The sequence below is a fragment of the Papaver somniferum genome, chromosome 5 (assembly GCF_003573695.1).
Source record: "Papaver somniferum cultivar HN1 chromosome 5, ASM357369v1, whole genome shotgun sequence".
NCBI classification, from domain to species: Eukaryota; Viridiplantae; Streptophyta; class Magnoliopsida; order Ranunculales; family Papaveraceae; genus Papaver; species Papaver somniferum.
Window position 1 is genome coordinate 64209578 of NC_039362.1, and position 15586 is coordinate 64225163.

Below are 15586 nucleotides of genomic sequence, written 5' to 3' on the forward strand. Positions count from 1 at the left end.
ATAATAGGGATACGCCTTCCCCAACTAAAAATGCAAATATACTTAGTTAGTATCGATCAAAGCTTTTTATAAGTTTTACCTCTTGTTCAAATACTTACTCTTACAACACTCAACATATTCGGAAAGGCTTCCCTAACAGCCTTAAGTTCTCTTTTCAAAACATCACACTCGAATTGTATCTTCTGGAAGCGTTCCTTGACTTGTTTCAAAGACCTTGAGTTGCAATTTCCGTCCAACGCCACAAAAACGATGAATACGCGGTTCCACCAAGCATCCGATGTTTCATCAATGTCTTTGTCTAGACTTTCAAAGTGGTTAGTGATTGTTTTCCAAGCTCTTGTAATGGCAAAATTCTCTTCATTAGTGAATTGATTCATGATGTTTCTCTTTTTTTTGCTCTTAAATGGTAATTAAATGAGAAGGAGAAGAGGAGGTTGATAATTAGGGTTTTGATATGGAATAGGTGAGATATGGGCCTCTATATATAGAATGGAGCGACCAAACTGCCTCAACCACATTTGGTTGAGTTAAATTCAAAAATAAATGCAACCACTAACATGAATCGTTAATCTGTAAAGATTAAAACCAAACGACTCTTCATATGTACCAGAGAACGACTCTTAGAGTCGTTATTTTATATGTATACAAGGTGACGATTCAAGGTGAAAACTGGGAAGAGTTGGTTATATCTATCAATGTAGAGTCGTCACTTTTATAAAAAGAGTCGTCATATGTCGAGAAAAGGGTCGTTTGTCTACATAAAATCTGGTGACGACTTAAAGAGTCGTTCACCTGTAAATTATGCTGACGACTGTCTGGGTCGTCATATTAACATCTTACAGAGTGACGACCCTATACTGACTTTGTTGTTCTTTTTCTGTAGTTGGTTATACGGGTGAGCTCTCAACCTGAAACCCTCAACACTGTCGGCATGTATAACATGTCGTTGTTGAACGTGACTAGTCATACTTCGGATAAGCAATCATTCACCGTGGCATGGTGCTTTATGGAAAAGGAAGGAATAGAAGACTATGTTTGGGATTTGGAACAAGTGAGGTTGATTTACCGTAGCGAAGAGACACCGCAGGTTATATTTACGGATATGGATTTTACAGTCATGAGTGTCGTTCGTCAAGTTTTTCCCCTTGCTCAACATTTTCTTTGTACGTGGAACATCCAAAAGAATCTTTTTAATAATTGCAAGAATCAAATCCAAAAGATCAAACCTGCAAAGGGTAATCAACGTTCCAAGGAGGAAGACGAGCGTCTTAGTAAACTTTCAAAAAAAGAGATAGCGGAAGAGAAAAAGAAAGCCAAGGAAAAATTTGATGAAGAGGGAGATTTATGGGAGGATATCTACAAAGATTGGGACCTTTTGGCCCATTCGAAGACCGAAGTAAAGTACTATGCAAATTTGCAAAAGTTCATCGATGTTTGGAGTACGGATTATAAGAAGGTAGTCGACTATTGCCAAGATACCTGGTTGAATCCTTGGAAGGAGAAGTTTGTTTATGCATGGACCAATAAGTACAAACACTACCAAAATGAGTCCGACAGTATCGCAGAGCAGTCCCATGGACGTTTGAAGAAAATTCTTCGAGAAAAGGTAGTTACTGTACATGAAGCTATTCATGAGCACGCCCAGGATGATCTTAGCAAGATAGTGACTCAGATGGAGTATAGTAAGGACCGTTTTTTGAAGCAATACCTGGAAGACAAAAAATTGCTACGCGGGGTTTCGCACCAAGTGTCATGGTGGGAAATAAAGCATATGATGGCTGAACTTCACAGATTTCGTGCGAAAGCTTCAAGTGGAAAAGTGATGAACTGTAATTGTACAACTGAGACGTGGCTTGGCCTCCCGTGTAGACATAAGCTTGGTGGTTACAAGTCGCTCATTCCTATTGAAGATATCGATCCTTTTTGGAAGCAACTTTCATTCACCCCTAATCCCACAGGAGCCGCTGATGAACAATTTGGAGACCTTGAGATTGGCAAGTATATCAGTGAGAAATATCAAAAAGAGCATTGTGCAGGAAGACATATATTGGTTTCTAATTTGTGGCCGGCTGCCCTTAAGAGCTTGGGAGTAGAAGAAGAGCCAATCAAATAAAAACCATCGGGAAGACCAACAACAAAAAAATCATTTAGAGAAACCGTGAATGCGGCCAAGAGTTGCAAAAGTGACCCGTCACGTCATGATTATGTCCAGGCGGAATATACAGAGTATGAGAAGTCTCTCCTCCCCAAGGAAAAGGGTCGACCAAAAAAGGATGATTTGAACCAAAGTGAAACAGAAGTGAAACGAACGGAAGACATGGATGTTGCAGAGCATGTGGTCGGTACCCAGAAAATCCAAACTAGCGGAATGGTGACCATAAGAGGAATTAAGGGAAATCCGCGCACCCCTAGAGATTCTCAAGGAAGACCACGTCGTGTTACTTATACTTTGTATAAAGAGTACACCGATCAACTTCCTCACGTCATCTTGGATCACCTTATATCCACCGAAGACTTTGACGACGATGGAAATTGTGGTTACCATGTTGCAACGGAACAATTAAGGCATTTCAACGAGGCCGGCGAACTTAAGCTCACCCAAATTCAAAAGCTGAAGAAGGTTGGCGCTCACCCGGTTACCTTTGCTGTCAGGAAATATAACCGACGCAAGGACATACAACAAATACCCAGCCGCCGCATAGCGACATTCCATATCAGAGAGACCTCATTCTTTTTCCTTCGTTTCTGTCCCAGAAAACATGTTCCTAATATCTACAAGTTTGAACTCTTTCTTCGGGTACTTAGGTCCCTTCTAGAAAAGCCCATTAGTCTTCTCAGAATCCCAGCCAAACAAGTTCTTGGTCCATGTATAGATGTCTTCCCAACTAGGCCTTCTCTTGAACTTCTCACCAAAAGGAAGTTGAAATGTGTCGACTTCAGCGTGATACCTTTCACAGAAACTAGATACTGCGACCTTGTCATACGCAATCACAGAGTTCACAATGGCATTGTACAAACCTGAGTTTTTAACCAAATCTCTAACTCTTGCACATTACCTTCTAGCGGCCACAACTCCATTTTCTTGAAAGAAGATTGGTGCCGGAAAAGACGTGCGGCATCCTTATGATCCTACTAAACATACAAACATGTATTTAAAAAACAAAACATAAAAAAGTTAACACCAACTAATCAAATAGAAAGAAAAATTTGGATTCTTACGATTGTCTCACTAATGCAATGAGCCCACGATCCAGGATATCCAAATAGAACTTTTCCCCCATCTCTAGGTTCTCCTCTAAGTTTACCACCTCGAAGAGGAGGCAACATCAAATGAGTAGCGGGAACGTGTCTCGCACTGGGTGCAATATCTGTTCCATCATTCTTAACCCTCTTTACCAGCTTTTTCGCCTTTGCATTCTCTTCCTCATCCTCAACAGTGGTTTTACCATCATCACCACCTTCATCATTTTCATCATCATTACCTTCATTCTTTTCCTCCTCATCATCATTATCATCACCGCCATTATTACCTTTATGTTGTTCCTCCTCATTACCATCATCCTCATCATCACCACTACCATTACCTTCACCCTCTTCCTCCTCTTCTTGCTCTTCTTCTTGTTCCTCTTCTTCTTCTTGAATCTCTTCTTCTTGTATCTCATGTTCTACACCCTGTTCCTCCTCTACTTGCTCTTCTTCTTGTTCATCTTCTTCTTCAGCACTAGTGTTAGCTGAAACAATAGGAGTGTCTGATTCTGACGAATCTGAAAACTCATTACCTTTGTCTCTTGGTTCGGTGATAGAAAATGATACCTCAATCGGCCTTCTTCCGCGAAATGGACCGGCAAGTAAGTATTTATCGTTGCGGGGAGGTTTCGAAGGAGGAGTTATCGTGATTTCAAGCTTGTCTTTCGTTTTCTTGTCACTACATTCCAAACACGAAAAAAATAATTATAAGACATCAACTTTATCTGTATCAGTTAAAGAGTCGTCAATGATATGCTCTAACAAACTAACGACTCTTCATTACAAAGTAACGACTGTAATTTATAAGGTAACGACTCTTTGCAAAAATTGGACAGTGAGGATGATTTTGGTCCTTAAAGGGTCGTTAAAGATTAAACTTGGGTCGTCAAACAAGTAACTGCCGACTCTATAAAAGAGATGACGACTCTAGGGATTATAGATTACTGACGACTCTCGTCTAGGGATTATATACTACCGACGACTCTATCGTTTTCTCCAACAAAACGCAGTTCAATTTCAACCCAGAGTCGTTACGCACTAATTTGGGGTCGTCAAACTACAGTCGTCATCTTCAACCTAATATGGCGACGACTCTATTCTAGGGCACAAAAGGTCGAAGTAGCAGAACAAGGGTCGTCATATTTACACTAACAGGTTAACGATTTTTCATAGAAAAAGCATGCAATGTAAGAGTCGTTAGGGTATTATTTCTTTGATACTAACGACTCTCACTCTGTAACTTCTATTTTTCAGTTACCAATCTCGATTTCACAATAAAAAAACAACCAAAACATCGAATAGGAGGTGGGTTTAAGTTCACGTACCCTCTAATTGGAGCCATTCTATTTTTGGGTTTCGATTTGCTTGCTTCAGGAGCTCTTCGCATGTACACCTTTGCATTCACCGTATCTACAAGATTAGGAATTTGAAGTGCTTTGCGAGCGGTTTTCTTTGTTTTAGCCATATTTGTAGAAGAAGTTAATCGTCGATTAAAGTTTTATCATCGACGATTACGCGATGAATCGGTTCGAAGAATCTTCCTCGGTGGAGGTGGAGTCGTTAATGGTGGAGGTGGAGAAGAGAAAGGGAGGAGAGGAAGATGAAGATGAAAAGAGAAACTGATTTTCTCTTTGATTTAATTAGGGTATATAGATTAGGGGCCTTAATTAGAGTAGTTAATTAGTGAAATTGATTTTCAATTAGTGAATGGTAAAATAGTATATTCATATTGCGATATTTACACCCATGAAAATTTTTGGGGGCAAAAAAAATTCCATGGCCCCCAATTGGAAGTTATGGCCCTCAATTAAACTAGGATAAACTATTGACAGTTGGGGAAAGCGTCCTAGTTGAATTTATAGCCATGCACAAAACGGTATATATACTCGATCTTTTAGCTTTGTCCACTAGAATCAAGCACTTTTTAATATGTTTTAACGGTTTATACGCTATCTTGTATTGAGTATTTGATAATATACAATGTTATCTTGTTTGGCTTTCTTGTTTGATTACTGCCAGTTTAATTTGACGAGGAACTCTGAAATGTCTTATTGTTCCTGTTTTTTAATCCCTACGGATTTGTAACTAGATTGTAAAAATAGTGTATGCTTCCTCCCTAGCTTGGTTAGGTCATAGTAGTTATTATTTCCATGTCCTTCAACTTGCAATCATTCTGATTACTATTTGTGTTTTTGTATTTTGATACCTGTTTTGCTATCTGCAACTGAAAAAATGCGCACTTTTGAATGGCAGGTGGCAGAAGTTTCTTATATGCTAGGAGATGCTTTTACAACTGGTGGTGCTGGTATGAGGGGTTTGAGTGATGTTACGCATCCATGCAAGCAAAATGACCATTTAATGGATTTGAACCCCGAAGATTTCCCTTGGGATAAACACAATGTTCCTAGTACTACGATTGGTTCTAATCCGGAGGATTGGCCAAAGTGCTACGAAGACTATGAGTAGTGCCATATTTTAGTTGTTCTCTCTCTTGAAAAATATACTGTAGTACCTTTTGACGACAAGACATAAGATAAATGTTGCTTTTTTGTGCTGTTGTGCTCATAATGATTACTCACATGTTCAAGACATAAGATAAATGTTGCTTTTTTGTGCTGTTGTGCTCATAATGATTACTCACATGTTCATTGAGAAGTGATGGATTTTCTTCAAAATGTTGTTCATATAAGAATGTAGAAATAATACATGGATATGTTGGTATTAAATAATGTCTTTGCAACTTCGATCCCCAAACTAAGTCGACGTGGTGTAGGTGTGAGGCTGATATAGTATGAATCCTATTGTTGGGGCTGCGCATGGCTGGGTTTATGGGGTTGCATAGGGTCATGAAATAGTGAACCATATAGCCCGAATTTTTTTGTAAACACTTTGTAGAAAAATGAGGAAACCCTTCCAACCTATTTAGGAACCATCTGAAGAAGCAAATACAACGGTTACACTAATCAGTAAGATTGAGGAAGTAGCAATTAATGCAAAAACCTCGATTCAAATCTGTTATAAGTACGGGAAAATATCTGATCTTTTTGATGTTACGACTGGGATGATGTGACAAAACAACCGCAAAATGTATTTACAGTCGGCAACTGAGGAACTCCAGGTTGTAAACAAAGGGAAGCGACTAGGAGAAGAAGAACTCACAACTGCAAATAGGTGAAAACAGATGGGAATTGATGAACTTCTGGTTGTAATTTGAGAGTTACAGGGAAGGGACTGCACTCATATCGGTATGAATAATGAGGATGCTCAAGTGTTAAGTAGTTATTTTTAGATACCGTTATACGAATGTATTGTATAATACTCTAGTTGAGTCTGACTCCTAGTGTTTTATTAATCTTCTGTCAGTTTAGTGTTAATGGTTCCGGTGCTCTGAAGATGTATCTCTCTTGGAAATCATTTTTATCCCTTAATACTTGAACTCGGCCCACAAACTATGGTGTTCATACTAGTTCATGTATCCTTCTAGGGTTGATATCTGTTCTTTCGAAGAAAACCTTGTGGTTACCGAATAATTGGTTGAATCTTTCATCGTACTTCGTCTTAGACAGAAAGCTCAACAAGATCTCATGAAACTATTGATCTTGATGATGAAGATGTCAAAAAAGGAAGTAGTTCTTTTCAAGAGTATATCCTGAAAAGGATGACTGCAAGAAAAGAACAAAACTCCTGGATTGCTGAGTCCATCAAGGATTAACTCTTTCTGAAAATGACTCAAAGTTTGATATTCCAAATCTACAATTGCAATTAAATCATCTTATTCATGGTCAAACCAAAATCTTTGAAAAAAAATCATGATACGGATCCAGAAGAAGCTGATATCCGAGTCCATTAAAGCTAAACAACTTGATCGTGTTGTTAATCAGAAGGTTGGTGTTCTAACCCACGAACATGGCGTCTCTACATTTAAGCGAATCAAGGACATCAGTGATTCGTTTTACGATGGAGTTTTGGAGAGGTGTGAAGAAATATAAGAATTATTTTGTTTTCGTTTATGTACTAGGAAACTTCTTGCGAGAATTTATTCTTCTGCTTAAGAAGGATAACTAGGTTTTGGTGTAACATATATTGTGATTACACAAACTATTTTCAACGATTTTTATCTTGCATGTTTTTAAATTTATCTATTTAAATTCTAGAGTTTTTGGAAGATGAACTTGCGATATTTAATGTTTATTGGTTTTAAATATTGCAAAGTCTTATGAGATATATGTGTCCTTTAGTTTTAGTGAATTTAACTGATATCTCATATATGCTCAAAAGTTAAACCTATTAAGTTTCATGAAATGTAAAATAGAACAAACTTTGTGAGAATTTTTCGCAGTATTGATATACATGTGGTCACACACCTGCATAATTACTACAGTATACTCCGTAAGATTTTCTTATGTTGTCGATTAAACTGTCTCTTTGTTCGTCACTGGCGTTGAGATTAATTTTTGTCGATGTTTAAGATACAAATTCATATGATTTGTTAATGTTTGACAAAAATCCTTATTTTAATTATATGGGCACTCATGATGGGGGAGAGTTCTTAAATGAACTTGTGCTTAATTGTTATATCTTTGTGGGGAGAGTGGATGTGGAATTTGTAGGGGATGCTTGTATCTTAAATATCCTTAAAGAAACACTATTATTATTTTTATTTTTTTTATTTTTTTTAAACTCGCAAGGAGTATTTATTGATAAGGAAAGGAAAAATAATGAGGGGGACTAGGCCGAAACCTCAAAAGACAGGAAAAAAGAAAGGAGCAAAAAATAAAAGTAAATAGAACGTACATATTACAGTTATCTAAAACGATAAACGGACAAACCCGATATGTTACTACCCATCACAGATCGAATAAAATATGGTGGATCATTCCACCATTGTGAACCAGTATAAAGCTCCCAAGTTAGCCAATAACTCCGCCACAACATTGCCTTCTCGGTAAATATGAGAATATCTAAACTGAATTGTAGATAAGAATTTCACAAAGTTCGCCCAGTGAACTGCCAACTTCCATGGAACCAAAGAATAATCTGACAAGGCCTTAATAACGTGCATCGAGTCACATTCAATCCAAATCCGAGTCATATGTCTAGAGAAAGCCATCCTAAATACAAAAATTCCTCCCCAAAACTCTGCTGAAACGAAGTTGTCTACACCGATGGATTGAGCCAAACTTCCATTTACCATACAATTACTTTTACAGATCACAACACCACAACCAGCTAGATCCGGATTTCCCAATGAGCATCCATATGCATTAATTTTGAACCACCCATATAAAGGAGACTTCCAACTTACTTCAATTATTTTGGAGCCTTGAAAGCTCTTCCTTCCACGTTGAAGAACTTCATGAGTATACAAAGATCCTCCATATTATTTCGCATATGAGCCTTACTTATTCTCTCAGATTCACCAATTAATAATTTTCACTTCGAAGCTTCCTGTTGAATAGGTGTCACCACAAATTGATACCGCAACTGATTTCTTATACTCCATATCTACTATATAAGAACTTACGTCTAGTATTATTGAGAAATATATGCTATATTATTTTATATTATTCAATAAGTTCTTGCCAGAGTTACACACTAACATAGAATATTCAATCAAAAATTCTGTCACATGTTCCTCATGAGTCCGTCCTAGACGGACTGCAAACTTGTATCAAAAACATGAGAAACTCTCCTTTCTAATAGAAAGATTGCAAGTGGTCTCCTTCTTTATAGAATCATACCGAAGTTTGATAGGACTACATATGATGAACTTCACTTCGGATACAATGATGAAATTCTTAGTCATACACCGCGGGTTAAAGACCATAGCAATAGATGTTTGTACAAAAACCTTACAGAGATGAAACATCCTCTTGCTAATATAGGTATATATGTGTTTGAGGGTGAAAACAGTTTCTGCTGATTTCGGTAATTTCACGTGAGTGGGTGAGAAACGAGTCTAAACCCTAAACAATGTACTGCACGGGAGTACTTTAGATTCGAGAGATCAACCTGTACAAATCTGGCCTAAACCAAGAAATGGCCGTTCCAGACTTGCTTCGGTCACAAAGTGAAGGAGAAAGGTTGGTTTTGGGGAGGGAAGCGAAGAGAGTGTTGAGACCAGAATAGTTGATTCTGGAAGAGTAGTTGTTTGACTTGTATCAGAAAGTGAAAGCTAACAGATGGGAAAGCTAACAAATGATTTCTGAGTGATGTATGCTCCTGAACAAAACTTGTTGTTCGGTGGAAATAGGTAAGACCTATTTATACAAGTCGAAGAGAAACGTACTCTGGTCTCGTAAGAAATAGAAACGAATGAGTAAATTGGAGGAGGTGGTAACAGGTAACGCCTGGAATTGATGTTCCATAATGAAGGAAAGAATTTCACCATTACTCCTTGTATATACTAACCGCCTCATTCTTATGACACTGTCTTGTAACGGGCGTAGTGTACGCCGCACGCTGTAAACCGCCAAACCAATACCCTGATGAGCAGCCCCCAGTTTGTGACATGTTTTGATGTCTCGAGTGTTTTCTTGGAAAACGTGTAGCAGGTTGCTACATGTGGTGTGGCCAAAGAATAGGCGTCGTATCCAGGTTGGTGTCCTGACCAAAGAATAGGCGTCGTAGCCAGGTTGGTGCCGTGACCAAAGAATAGGCGTCGTAGCCAGGTTGGTGTCGTGACCAAAGAATATGCGTCGTATCCAGGTTGGTGCTGTGACCAAAGAATAGGCGTCGTAGCCAGGTTGGTGTCGTGACCAGAGTGTTAGCCTTGCAGCCAAGACATTGTCATGAATCGTTTGGTGGCAGGTTCGTACGGATGAGATCCGCACCTCAGGAGGAAGGGTGGTCGTGGATCGTTGCAACCCTTCGTTTGGCAACCAGCGGCATGGTTGCAGCGCTTGCATGCTCTTGGCATGGTTAGGTGCGGCCAAAATTAGGGTTTTGGTAAAACCATGATGCTTGGCTTCAGGCCGCAAGTTGACATGCGTTTGGTGGTGAACTTGGACGGCTGAGATCTGCATCTCAGATGGAAGCGTGACCGTCGATTGTTGCAACCCTTCGTTTGGCAGCCAACGGCATGGATTTGGCATAGTGTAGGCACGGCAAAAATTAGGGTTTGGTAAAAACCGTGATGTTTGGATTTCGTCCGCAAGTTTCCATGCGTTTGGTGGCGAACTTGGACGGCTGAGATCTGCATCTCAGATGGAAGGGTGGTCGTTGATTGTTGCAACCCTTCGTTTTGGTAGTCGCAAAGGGAAGGCCGGCATGGCATGGTTTATGCGTGACAAGGTGGCTGGCACGTCATGCCATTGGCACATGTGGCATGGTCGACATGCCTTGGCGCAGTTTAGCGCGGCCAAAACTAGGGTTTTGGCGCTGTGCTAAAGGTTACCATGTGTAGGCTGGCGACCTTGGACGGCTAAGATCTGCGTCTTAGATGGAAGGGTGGTCGTTGATCATTGCAACCCTTCGTTTTGGCAGCCATGAAGGAAAGGCCGGCATAGCATGCCATTGGCACGGTAATGCGGCTGGCATGGCATGCCTTGGCGCGGAGACGTGGCTGGCATGGTTTGCCATTGGCACGGTGGTGCGGCTGGCATGGTTGGCATGCCTTGGCGCGGAGACGTGGCTGGCATGGTTTGCCATTGGCACGGTGGTGTCGCTGTCATGTTTGGCATGCCTTGGCGCGGAGACGTGGCTGGCATGGTTTGCCATTGGCACGGTGGTGCGGTTGGCATGGTTGGCATGCCTTGGCGCGGAAACGTGGCTGGCATGGTTTGCCATTGGCACGGTGGTGCGGCTGGCATGGTTGGCATGCCTTGGCGCAGGGACATGGCTGGCGTGGTTTCCATTGGCACGGTGGTGCGGCTGGCATGGTTTGCCATTGGCACTGTGGTGCGGCTGGCATGGTTGGCATGCCTTGGCGCGGAGACGTGGATGGCATGGTTTGCCATTGGCACGGTGGTGCGGCTGGCATGGTTGGCATGTCTTGGCGCGGACACGTGGCTGGCATGGTTGGCATGCCTCAGCGCGGAGACGTTGTTGGCATGGTTGGCATGCCTTGGCGCGGAGACGTGGCTGGCATGGTTTTCCATTGACACGGTGGTGTGGATGGCATGGTTGGCATGCCTTGGCGCGGAGACGTGGATGGCATGGTGGTGCGGTTGGAATGGTTGGCATGCCTTGGCGCGGTAGCATGATAATTAGGGTTTGGCACAGATGATGTCGGTCAATGTTAAGGGTTCTGCCGTGGAACGTGACCCACGTAAAAAAAAAGTACCCCGGTAATTCTTACGTAGGCATGCTGATTGATTCAATAAATGTACTAATAGTCATAGTGACGTCATGCCAGATGTACAGTTTTACGATTTTAACCCTAAGCTAAAACCACCATCAACATTAAGTCCCCTACTTAGCTCGGAACGGGATATTTGTTGCGAGGCAAGCATATGATAGTGATGGGCAAGTACAAAATCAAAATGACAAGGCGTGGGAAGATAGTCAAGAGGACCCGACTAACCTTTTTCGATAGGTAAGGAGAGTTTGTGATTCTCGTGTTGGCAGCCTTGCATAGATTCTACTTGTGGTGTTGTTGGCTAGACCGTGAAATGGTGAGATGTAGACTGTCGGCTTGACTTGGTCACACGTCATCTTGTTCGGGCTAGGGAACGCGTAGGTGCTGGCTTAGCGAGTTGTTAGCGTTGGTGCGGATTGAATGGAGCCGCTAGATTGCGCGGCTTGGAATGGAGCCAGCTTGATTTCCTTGGAAGGATGACGAATGGATTCAGTCCCGTGCAAGGACGACGATCGGCTTCAGTTCCTTGGAATGATGACAACTTTGTCTAAATTAGGGTTTGGCATGCCGAAACCCTAATTAGCGCCCCTTACTAGAATCGCTGTAGAATTCTCGTACGGACTCGTATTTTGACGGTCCGCCTCTCCATTCTGAACGGAAAATAATTTCTTATCTCCCCACGAGAGAATATTTGGGTTTTGAGCTCGTTCGGGAGGTGAAAACATCTCGACAGTAAAAATCAGGAAGAATCCAGGAGGAGGGATGTTGCGGGCCCGAGGTGGCATAGTCGCTCCCAGTCACCTATTCCCGTTCATGGATAAAGAAGGAATCTTCATTATGTTCAAACTCTAGAAACTCCGTCCGCGTGAAAAGAGGTATCGACCCTCTTCTGTTGCTCGGCTGGATATGTGCTTTCGTCTGCAGTGTCTCTCCAGTGGATTCCAAAATTTACCAAAACTCCACTGCATTCTTGGGATAGATGGATGAAATATATGCTCGTCAACGATCATTTCAGGGTTAATCTTGGAGATTGTTGTTGCGTTGTCGGTCCATCCTTGACTTTAGGTTGTTCAGTGTCTGGACCTTCTGATCGCGATGATCGATGTATTGTGGATGATTGTACGGTAGAAATCTTCCGAAGACACAATTTAAAATAGATGAGTTGGAAGACATTCTGTTGCCGTTGTGATTCTATCAAGTCTTCAAGGACTTTGTTCCAAGAGACATCCTTCGAACCAGTTTCTGAATCTTGGACTATCGTATGGAATGGGACGCGGTGAGCAGTCCCCAGTTATATTTCTGTTCGATCTGATGGAACGACCGAATATGTGAATATATCTTTGTGGTGTGCTTTTGGAGTCTTCGATGCACATGTATGGCTTCATGTTGAGAAATTCCTGCGGCTCGTAAAACTTCAGCAGTGACGATGTTGAAATCAGAAATAACCAGGTTGAGGGGAGTGAAGGCATCCCATGATGATAGTCCCCATTTGTAGCCTACTTTCATTGCATCGCCTTGAATCCATATCCACGGGATTTGATACAAGCTTATTGTACTCTTCTGGATGTGACGTTGGGATGCACGTGGACGAAATATTCTGGATAGCGGGGAAGTAGGAATGACAAAGTTATGTTGTTTATCGTGGCTCCCTATGTTCTTCAAGAAAATGTTTCAGCCGCATCTTTGGGGTTATCTCATGAATCTTTGATGGTCATTGGGATGGACTGCGATGAGCAGGCTCCAGTCGCACTTTTCTTTAGTTTCTGAAGTTATTTTTTCTGAGCATACTTGGGATCCACCGCGGCTTCGTAAAGTGTTGCAGGTGTCTTCTAGACAGATAGCTGATGATATTCTTACGCTACACCCTTGAAGAGTAAATGACCTCGTCGTGACTATGACTTTTTGGTTGACCGTGTCTTCTGAGCTTTGACAGTGAAGGGAGTCCGTGTAGATCCTCAGTCCCCAAATACGGTTTACATGTGTCCATCTTTGTAGTGATCGTTTTTTGGTGAAACTCTCGCTGGTACCAACAAACGAGCGACACCGGTTCTTGGCAGCAGATGTTATCAAAAGAGACTACATTGTCATGGGAACAAAGTAGGTTAGCTGGATGCGTAAGCGAGCAAACTGTCCATGACCAAGAGCTTTGGCGGGAAGGAGGTGTTGAAGCGGCTTCGGTTCTTGGATAGGACGTTGAGACTTATAGAACAAAACGCTGAAGATTCGTCTTCGGATCCTGGAACAGCTTATGGAGAGAATGCTGAAGCGGAGCGACTGCAGAAGTGGAGCCGCTGCTGGAGGACGTTGAAGAGAGAGGTTGCGTCGATCAGTATGTTGTCAAACTGGACACCCTTCAAGCGAACATTGGTTAGGAGTCCCTAGTTCTATATATCAATCGTGCTTTCCAAAACGGCTTCCTGGTTGGAAACAGCTGCTTTCCTGATGCATTGCGGTTGAGGGCTGCAAATATGTCTTGACGATGCGCCTTGGGGAAATATAGAATCTCACATAAATGTTTCATCATACACTGCACGATTTTGAGGGCGAAAGTCCCCAGAAATCATGCATTTCCTGACAGGAAAAGAGTCTTTGTGAACTCAGGGGGGTTGCTGATTTTTTTTTGCTTCGATTTTGGAGAAGTCGTTCCTGATCTTCACGTGTGATGAAATTGGATTGCTGATTCCCTTCTACTGGGCGTTCAAGAGCAACGTTGGAAGGATGCAAGCTGCTGATGCTGGGAAGATGCAAGTTGTTAGAGATGAAAAGGATGCAAGCTGTTGGCGCTGGAATGGATGCAAGCTGGCGCTGGAAAGGATGCAAGCTGGCGCTGAAAAGGTGCAAGTTGTTAGCGCTGGATGGATGCAAGCTGCTGGCACTGGAAAGGTGCAAGCTGTTAGCGCAGGATCGGCTTGGAATGGGAGTTGGCTTGGCATGGACGCTAGCTTGGCGTGGACGCTGGCTTGGCATGGACGCTGGATTGACGTGGACGCTGGCTTGGCATGGACGCTGGCCTGGAGTGGACGTTGGATTGGCATGGACGCTGACTGTTGGCTTGGCGTGGACGCTGGCTTGGCATGGACGCTGACTGTTGGCTTGGCGTGGCGCAACTTGTTCTTGCGGGCCCAGTTTCATTTTTCCATACGTAACTCAAATAGGAAATCCTTTCCTTACTCAAATTCCAAAAGTGTTATGCGTATGAAAAGGGTTGGCTCTCCTTTTTATCTCGTATCTTTGTTCTCACGTCCTGGTGTTAGCGGTAGAGCGGTAGCAATAGAGTGGGCAAGCATATTCCATCTATGTACTCCAGCGTTTCTCTTTCAATTTGTTTTCTTGTGTTGGTGCAAACCCTATCCATAAGTATACCTTCCATAAATATGTAGAAATATTGTTCTTTTGAACTGGTGTAAACCTAGCCGTGGGTATGCCTTTCATAAACTTGTAGAAATACTTCACCATAAACAATTCATCTTCGAATATCACGGTAGTAACATCGGCTACCTCATGAATAGCGACGGGTAATCATTATTATGCAAAGTAGGAACGTACGGGTAGGTGACCCCTTTTTTTTTTTGAAAGGCAAACAAAGCGCCTGGTTTATGGTTTGATTTGAATTGATAGATAATTGTTATCTATGAGGGTTTTGGATTATTCTTTTGTAATGAATTGTTTTAGAATAAAGTTTTCTTGGTTACGATTGCAAGTGACGCAAACATCCCAGGAAAACCATGGGACTGTGAGCGTTGCGTGTCGGTAGAGAGCATGGGATGAAACATAACATGGCTATTGGTTTTATCATTCCCGTGAAAGATTGAAGTAGTAAACCATGTATTTTGTCTAGGCAAGACTTACTCGTTTTTTTTTTGGATCTCTTGACGAAAATGAATCTTCCAGATGTAAGTCCCAGTTTTGTGGGAAATACCGTCGTGATTGTGGAAAGTCCTCAGTCGACCCTGAGTCACCTGATAACCGAGTCTTCGATCCCGGGCGGATCGCTTGCTTCTACCATCTTGGAAGTCCCCAGTCACCTCTTGTCGTGTCGTG